General features: G+C 43.5%; 1 protein-coding gene across 2 annotated transcripts in view; it reads right to left on the bottom strand.

Moving 5' to 3' along the window:
• KHDRBS3 (KH RNA binding domain containing, signal transduction associated 3) overlaps positions 1–9,804 on the bottom strand; it is a 159,060-nt gene that overhangs the window by 148,829 nt on the left and 427 nt on the right. The window lies entirely within an intron of this gene.

Consider the following 9,804-nt stretch of genomic DNA (forward strand, 5'->3'; position numbering starts at 1 on the left):
GAGGAGGGGGGTGGTGAGGAGGAGGGTGGTGAGGAGGAGGAGGGTGGCGAGGAGGAGGGGGCTGGCCAGGAAGAAGAGGGTGGTGATGAGGAAGAGGGCGGTGAGGAGGAGGAGGGCAGTGAGGAGGAGGGTGCTGAGGAGGAGGAGGGTTGCAACTGCAACCATTTATTCTGCACTTATTAGATGCCAGACATGACACAGCTCTTCACACACCTCACTGAAATCCCACAAAAACCTCAGAGGCTTTATTAACTGTTCATGCCCATTTCTTCATCATGGAAACTGAGGCTGAGAGGGGTTCACACATCTACAGTCACAACAGAGAAGCGGCAGAACTAAGATGTGAACTCAGGTCTGTCTGATTTAAAGTTGTGTCCTTAACCATGTGTCCTTTTCCACTCATATGAATCTTATTTCAGTATCATCTTTAGTTAGTTGCAGTTTGCATAATGAAGCATACAAAAAGTGAGAGATTTTTCTAAGCTTCTGTTTGTGTTTGCTGAGCCCATGCAACCAGAAGAAAGAGACAGGGGTGGCACAAGGTGGCAGCAGTCAGCCAGCCCCAAACCATGACTGGCAGCTAACCCACTACACAAGTTGGTGACCATGACCTGACGCATGAATTCAGATAGAAAAAATAATGTAAAGTGAAGATAAATATAAATGCATAAGTATCTCATATTGGGTATAAAAATATACCTATATCCTATACGTTAAAAATTTTTAATAAAGTTTTAAAAACACAAAATCATTGCCATTTCGCCCCAATGACCTACAAGGCAGGCATTACTGCCAATGTGCAGACAAGGGAACATAGGCTCAGAGAAGTAACTGGCCCAGAACAAACAGTTCAATTCAGAAGGGCAGATACTCAACAAATATTAAATAAATGAATGGAGTTGAAACTTCAGTACAAATTTTTCAGTTCCTATGGACTCGATCTAATATTTCAGCTAAAATTACTGAAAGCAGAATCAGAGCTTTGTTCAAAGTTCCCCATGGCTTTGTACCTGGGGGCCCACAGGAGTAAAGAGACAAAAGAAGCAGAAGGAAGCAGCAGTGTCCACACCAGCTGACAAAGCTCTGGCTGCCACTGTTTGCTTCCTCACACAACGGATTTGACTTCTACATGCCAATGCAAAATCAACAGGGCACAATGTCCAACAGCCGTAAGTCAAAATATCCCAAAACTTTCCTCCAAAAAATGTTTTTGCAAGTTAGCTGCATGACCCTGAACAAGTTATATAGCTCCCCACCCTCCATTTCCTTACCTGTAGAGTGGCAACAGCAAAACTGCTTCCCAAGGCAGCTACCAGGACTAAGGGAGGTGATGTATGAGAAAGAGCCTTGTAGCAATGCCAGGCACACTTTAGGCACAAAACAGAAACTGATCTTGATGCTCTGAAGATGCTGGCTAGAGAGTATGCCTCTTAAAACATCAGCAGTGTGGAAGATTAGTATCAGTACATGAATATCAAAGCAACGCAAGCTTGATGATGGATCAAGACTAACACTGGCTCAGATGAAGCCCCCTGTGCGGATGCAGAGGGTGACTGGGCTATACGGAGCGCCATCTAGTGGAAGAAGAGCAGGGCACGGGGCGCCAAGTAACTGAAGTAGCCGGAGAACAAGGGAAAATGACAGGATAGAAACCGCCCCCTCTCCCCTGCGTTACAATTTCTCCATGGCGCGTGAACCAACAGTGACCCCAAGTGTAAGATTCACATCAAAAAGAGAGCTCTCACACACTCACAACTCTTTATCACACCAAGGAAGAACATCAATAATATGCCAAGAGCACCTTTTAAAGTTCTTAAAATAGCAGCAGGGGCTGATTGGCGAAAAATTATGGAAATGCAAAAAATTATGGAAATTTACAGCTTACCAACTCAGAGCAAGATACCCTGTGCCTGTGGAGAGCGGCTGCTGAGTGTCCAGACATGTTTTAAGATGTGCAGTCATGAATCTGTTTATGGAAGCCTCATTTGTTAATGGAAGCCTCAGGTGCCGCATCTTGACTAGCATAATAAAAACCAGTCAGAGCTGCTGCTAATTTTGTACATGATATTAATGAAAGAGGCTTCCTAAAGAATGAGTTTCCCCTTCAGTATCTCCAGGATTGGAAAACTAAAATCATTTTAATAACATAAAATTACCCTGAGGAAGGAGACTGGATGATTTACGCATTGACTTATTATTATATACTTTATGTCTGGAAAGTGATGCCTGTATGCACACACCTGTCTCGGGCAATTCTGTGAAACGAACAGGTAATGTTTGTTCAGGACACGGTACTTACACCCCATCTAAAACGGCCACCCCACAGAGGAGGTATAAGGTCTCCAATGTTACAGACGAGAAACTTCGGCTCCAGGAAGCTAAGGAACTGGTACAGGGTCACAGACTAGAAAATCGGCACCTGCCAGAATCACGTGACTCCTCTGGCAGCTCTTCCCTGTGAAGCAGCGCCGTTTCCCATGTAAAAGCATCCGCCAGACTTTCCACGCTGCCTGTGATCACACAGCTCCGACCCCGCATGGTCGCTGCACTACCTGCCAGCTGTACAGTCTGCCCTGCTCACAGAACGCCAGGCCAGTGCCAGCTAGCTCACTTTAAGAGCTGCACGGCCGAGGTTCTCCCAGGGAAGTCAACAGGAAAGCCCCGCCACAAGGAAAGCCCCCACCTCTGCTGGAGCACACAGCACTCTGCAGGGGGCAGATAAAGATCTGAATCCTGGCTTACCACTATTAGCTGTCTGACATTATGCAAATTATTTAACCTCCCTGCCCTCAGCTTCCTCATCTACAATATAAGGTAAAATGATTTACTCTTTCAAGACTGTTCAGAAAATTAAATGAAATCATGTACATAAAGCATCTAACCCCAAAAAGCTTCTTGATAAACAGTAACTAGTATTATTAACAATTGCAATCAAGTATATTCAAACATACCCCACTTCCTTCACAGAGCCTTTTGAAACCATTATCTGTGGGACTATGTTCTTGTATATTCTTGGTATTTTTTTTTCTTTTATGAGCCTATTTTTAAAAGATGGGGAATTTTTAAAAAATACCATAAACTGCCTCTAAATCCCTGATATCACACCAACTGTTTCTATGAGAGTATTTAAACACAAAGAGCTCTGTCTCTAAGAGACAGACAGTTTCATCAAGAATTGATTTATTTCAATACAGAAAGGTTTCCTACTTTATCCATGATTACTGGAATATACATAAGTAAAACTCCTTACCTTGCATGCTTACTAAAAACTGTAAAGTACTGCTGGAGAACATAGGAAAAAAGGGAGCTTGCCTTTTTAGTAAAATACATTTTGGGAAACCTCTTTTAAAAATTCATTATCACAAAGGGAACTTCCTAACTGGCTTTCACTGTAATGAAACCCTTATTTAAAAACAAACAACAATGTTGGGTTCTGTCTTTGAGTCTCTTCCTAAAGTATCTTATCAAAACACAAGACGGCTTGATTTAGAAGTTCAGCCTGAGGACTGTGCACCCTTTAGAGCCTCAGATGCCTCATCTGAAAAAACAAAGGACATAGGCAGGGGATAAAATCAGCTACCTTCCAAGATCTTGTGGGGACTGGAGATAATGCACAGGAAGCACCAGGCACAGAGGCCCTCCACTTGGCAGCTTTTATGGTTTTCCCAGTGGTCATGTATGGATGTGAGAGTTGGACTGTGAAGAAGGCTGAGCACCGAAGAATTGATGCTTTTGAACTGTGGTGTTGGAGAAGACTCTTGAGAATCCCTTGGACTGCAAGGAGATCCAACCAGTCCATTCTGAAGGAGATCAGCCCTGGGATTTCTTTGGAAGAAATGATGCTAAAGCTGAAACTCCAGTACTTTGGCCACATCATGCGAAGAGTTGACTCATTGGAAAAGACTCTGATGCTGGGAGGGATTGGGGGCAGGAGGAGAAGGGGACAACCGAGGATGAGATGGCTGGATGGCATCACTGACTCTATGGACGTGAGTCTGAGTGAACTCCGGGAGTTGGTGATGGACAGGGAGGCCTGGCGTGCTGCGATTCATGGGGTCGCAAAGAGTCGGACACGACTGAGCCACTGAACTGATTGTGATCATTATCCCAAAGCTACCAACACTCTACTTCTGTTTCTTGGTAAAACACATAAGCCATTCTATCTCCACTTAGGGGGAATGATGACAATATAAGCAAAGGGTCTTGTGACATCCAAACGGCTGCTGGCGTTCCATCCACAACCACCACTACTCCTGAGCCTTGAAGGTCTGTGTGGCATCTGAGAGTGAAGATTAACTCCTTCAGGTAAGGCTTATTCAGCAAGTGACGAGGGTCACCCAACTTCTGGTTTAAATCTGTCATGAGAAATCTCATTAGTTTAGGCAAGGAGAGCTAACAATGTTAGAATGCACTGCCTAATAATTTCCTCAAGAAAGAATAAAAGTAAATAATCATAGGATTCCAAGCAGATCTTATAAGATCTCCTCACCTCCTGAGAAGGACCCCTACAGCCCACCCCATGGAGTGAGCCCTGGGATGCTCTCCTGTTCAACACTGCGATTCACTTAGAACCCCCTCCTGTGCCTGCCTGCACACCTGTTGGGGACTTCCTCCTACCCCTACTCAGCTAGGTCTCTAAAGTGGTAAAAAGCAAAGGCCTTAAGAACTGCCAAACTCCAAATACTTTCTGATTCTTCTACCTTTATGAGAATTAAAACAACACTGAAACAAAGACTGGAGTTTACAAGGGCTACAGACCAAGAACTATATGAGATTCTGAAGACACAAAGATAGGTTAGGACCAAGCCTTACCTCCCGAACAGCTCACACTCTCCAGGGAAGACAGAGATCCAAATACTACATTGTGATGACTATCACCCCATCAGAGAGTTAGACACCACCTGCTTCAGGACCAGAAACAGGCACTCTAGCCCATGGAGGGAGGGAAGTGGTCAGACAAGATATCTACAGCAGAAACTTGGAGAAAAAAAAAAAAAAAGACTTGAAGGATAAAGTATCAATATAACAATAGATGCTATATAACTCATCTTTCAATTCCAGCACAAGCTAGAGAGAAAAGAACAAACTGCACATAAAACGCCAGAGTTTTAATCCCCCTTCTGTCATTAACTACCTTTATCATCACAGTTTGACCCTTCATACGTCTAAAGGTCCGTGTGATGTGGAAAACAACAAAGCTTGAACATCCCCTCGGACATTCTGTCAGTATGTCACTCTGGGTAAGTCACTGTTGGAATCTCCGTTTCTACAAGTGATATATTAGGCTAAAAGTCTCTACATTTTGGTCTGTCCTCAGTATTAAGATTATAGACATGGCTGAGTGTGGAGAAGTACCTGGTAAATGCTTCTGGAACGAGAGTTAAATCTAAACCACCTTGTCACAAAATAGTTCAAAAGGACAGTTGAAGGCTAATAAGACATTCCTCTGGAAAGGAGAGGGCATCTAAACACTTAAAGCCCACTCTCAATCTGATGCAGAAGAAAGCAGATATTCCTCAGGAGTAGAGGCTGAAACGTTTCCCTCTCTCAGTCCAGGACCAGCAAAAACACCCTGCGAAGTAGGTTCTCAATAAACCTGCTACTAGTGTCTGGATACCAAAACACTGTAACTGACCATCACTGGATCCTTCTGAGTCATAACACCATAGAAAATGATTTATCTAAATATGTGAGTCAAAGAATAATATGTGAGTCATTCCATCCATTTTCTTACAAAAAGCAAAACCTGATAAGCCTAAGAAAATATTAGAAACTAAATAAACACACTTTTCCCTGAATGAAGCAGAGAAGTGCACGCTATGGCGTGAAGGCACCACAGATAAATGGAATTCTGCAACCTTCACTCTCATTCTTCTCCTACTTTACACGCTTGACAACACACAAGCAACCAAAACAATTTCCAGAAAGGGTCCCCCAAAGTGAAACTCTTAAGCCATCAAGCTTTGTTGTACAAAGAGAAGCACATAAGGCAAAATAATGATCCTTCCTTCATATATGTTTATCCCACACGTATATCCTAAGTAATGCTAAGAATCTCATTATTAAGAGAAACTGATGTAATATGAAAACACTTATTTTGAAACAGCAACAAAGAAATTTATCTGGACATTAATGCACGCGTGCATGCTAAGTCACTTCAGTTGTGTCCAGCTCTGTGCGACCCTACGGATAGTAGCCCACCAAGCTTCTCTGCCCATAGGATTCTCTAGGCAAGAATATTGGAGTGGGTTGTCATTTCCTTCTCCACTGGACAGACCACCATAACCTGGAATCTTTTGCTCCACTTCCTCTTGTAACCAACCACTAAATATATCTTGGCAGTGAACCAGACACCAATCCATATATTATATCAGATAATTAAAAATACAGGGTTATGTAATCTTATTTAATGGTTACTTGGCTTGGACTGAAAACCATCCAATGCAAGACCAAAGAACTGGATTAAATTATAATGTGTAAGACATTTCTGAAGATGTTTTTAGTAAGAGTCAGCACATCCCCTAGTAGCAAATATAATATAAAACACGGAATGCAACTTTCATCTCCAATTAACCTCCTTGGCAAGAAACTGCAATGTCAACTCACTCTACAGGCAATGGAGGTGGGGATTTTTAAAAAAAAGTTTATTTTATTTGATTTAGTTTTAATATCAAGTAAACATCACGTGTTTTTTTGGGAAAGAAACAAGAGCATTCAATATTTGAGGGGGTGGGAAGAAGGAAAATTTATCCTGAGAAAATTGCAATAAAAGCCAAGAACTAATGCGCACTAGGAAGAATAAGCCTGGGAGAAGTGTAAAAGCCAACCTATGTTAGCATAGAAGCATGTATCTTGTGATTCCAGCTCAAGTTCTTACTTGGAATATAATTAGAGGAAAAAAAAAAGGTAATTCAGCTATCAGTGTTTACAAATGCCGAATTTTTAAAAAATGAACACACCTCATTTATCAACACTATCACACTGTGTTGATTACTAAAATCATATATTAGTCCCCAAAGGGCTTTAATTCAAAAATGCCTCTTGACCTGAGGACTAGAATCCTGTAGGAAATATCTACCATGAAAGCTTGTTTCTTCAAAGAAGACCACTAGACAAGCACAGAAACAAATATTTTTAGAAAATCAACAGGAAGTCAACAGGAAACAAGCATATTAGTTCTATTGGCTTTGGCAGGGTTTTAAATTCCCATCTGTGAAGTGTCTCAGTGCCATCTTTTGGAGAAAGTCTGAGTATGGAGAACAATGGCCTTATGAAACCAAAGATCTGAGCTCAGATTCACCTATCTCAGTCACCTACCAGCTGCCTCCTCTGAAAAACAGAGACATCAACGTCTGCCTCACTAGGGCTTGAGTGTGAGAACACAAGTAGACAGCTGTGCCTCAAAGAGCCTGGGAAACTTTAGAATACTATGCAAAGGTACTGACAGCATTTGGTGATGTTAACCATCAAGTCTACTTATCACAGGCCACTCCATAATAAAATAAAGGTGTGACCCATTACCATTTATAAGTTAGTGCCTGAATACCCATCCTAGTATCAAGATTCATCTGAAAAACAGATGCCTCCCTTTAGAGGGAAATAGTCAAAAATACAGATTAAAAAAAGAATAAAAATGCTCTTGGTAGTCAATCACAAAATGATTATCAGATTTAAAATCAAAGCTTTATAATAATCGATTCAGATTTAAGACACCATGTTTCAGAAATGCCGCTTGTAATTCTGGAGTTACATAATAGCATAATTAATATTTTAAATGATAGAGCTTTGCATTCCAGAAAGTAGCCTGTGATTTAAGGGGAAAACATTTCAGTCTGAAGAAATCTAAACTAACAGTAATAAGAACATCTGAATAAGTTACTTCCCTAACTGTTCAATGTGAGAAATGTACCTCTTGCAAGAATTACATTTTTGATGAAAAAGGTAATCAGGTTTAACACCTAAAAAAAAACTAAATGGCAACATTGCCCAAGATCTGTTTCAAATAACTGGAAACAATTACCACAGGTAAAAACAAAGAAACCAAAAGAATTCCGAATGTATTAGCAGAATGAATGCCACAGCAACCTGGCACAGAAAATTAGTTCTGACACTCAAAATAAGATAACTTACTACACTTTTGTTAAACTGCTTCTTTAATTGAGTACAACCTAACTTTGACTCAGCTTCTTTATTCAGAAAAATACACTTCATTCCACAATCCAGAATATTTCTAATGCCAATGATCTCACACAACGTACAAAGAAATTTCTTTCATAGAGATGACAGCCCAGCAGGCAACAAAAGATATATGTAAATCACAAAGAGAGAGGCGTACAAACCCAACTGTTCACAAGAGCATGGCAATAAAACTTAAAATTCGCTTTCTGTAACGCATAGCCATTACTTTTTCACAAGCCCGTTTTATTAAAGAAATAAAAATAAGCCTACAATTAAAATGGGAAAGCTCAGTGAACCCATCTCTGTTCAACAAATTAAATATCAAGCTTAAATTTTTGCAGTCAGTCCCTCCACCAAGACCCTCACTCGACCACACACACACCCTACTAGGAAGAACGGGTTGCAATAGGCAAATACCGGAGGTCGCTATTGTAAAATAAATACACCTATATTCAAATAGAATATGTCTGCCTCATCTTTCACTTTCAACAATAAAAAAGCCAGGGTCAGCTTGAAGATCAGCAGACCCGGCTGAGTCGGGAACCACAGATCCTCAAGGCACAGTGATTCATGCAAAAGGTAACAGATCTGACCGGATAATCTGTGCCGGATGGTCTGTGCCATCACCCAGAGAAAAAGCATACCAGCGGCTCCCAAACCCATCTTTATCTGAAACACGCATTCCAGATCCAGGAGGGGATGAAGGACATCGCTCTGGGGAAGGCGGTCTTCATTTACCGTCCATCCCGGCAGATTACTCGGGACGCTGGAGAAGGAACAAGCCAGGGAACGCCGTCCTGGGCGGGCACGCCTCCGTACGCCGGGGCACCCCGCGGCCGGTACTTTCCTGGGCGGCTCACGCCCTGAACTGGCCGGAGGCGCGCTAAAATGGCACAAGCAGCGAAGGCTCCTTGGCCAGTGTTCTCAACCCCGAGCCGGCCCCCAGTGAGGGTGACCCACCCAGAGCCTCCCAGAGAGAGGACAGGCAAGTCAAGAAGCAGACTCTCCTGCGTGGGTCTCTTCCCGCCCCCCCGATGACTCTCCAAGGGCTGGCCTGCAAGGCTAGGTGTGAGCTGCCCACCCCCGGGGAGGGCGGCGAGAGCCCGGACCCGCGAGAGAAAGAGAGAGAGAGAGAGAGGAATGAAGAGGGAACCGGGACGGCGGGCCCTGCTCCTCCAAAGTGCCGGGGGTTCTGACCCCAAACCTCCTCCGAGGTCCTCAAACTTCACCAACAATCCAAGCACCTGTTCCCTTCACCTCTTCTGCTTCCGATCCCCTCGAATCCTTCCATTTTCCTCGAGTTCTTTCTCCAGTTCCTTAGACTAACCAAACGCAACTAGTTCCCTGGTGCCCCCCACCGCCCCATTCTCCCCTCCAAAGAGCTCATTCAACCCCCGCCCCAACGAAGCCCCCAGATGTTCGTGGTCCCCCCCCCGCAAGTTTCCCTGGGGTACCCTCGAGTCCCCCATAGATTCCCTTCCAGTCTCATCCAAACGCCCAGCCTGCCTGCCTTCCCGAGTCTCCCCACAACGCGCACACAACACTCCGGCTTCCCCAGGTGTCCCACATCCCCACCCGAATCAGCGGGGGGGGGGGGGGGGGGGGGGGGGGGGGGGGGGGGGGGGG

Source organism: Oryx dammah, unplaced genomic scaffold, assembly GCF_014754425.2.
Source record: "Oryx dammah isolate SB20612 unplaced genomic scaffold, SCBI_Odam_1.1 HiC_scaffold_19, whole genome shotgun sequence".
NCBI classification, from domain to species: domain Eukaryota; kingdom Metazoa; phylum Chordata; class Mammalia; order Artiodactyla; family Bovidae; genus Oryx; species Oryx dammah.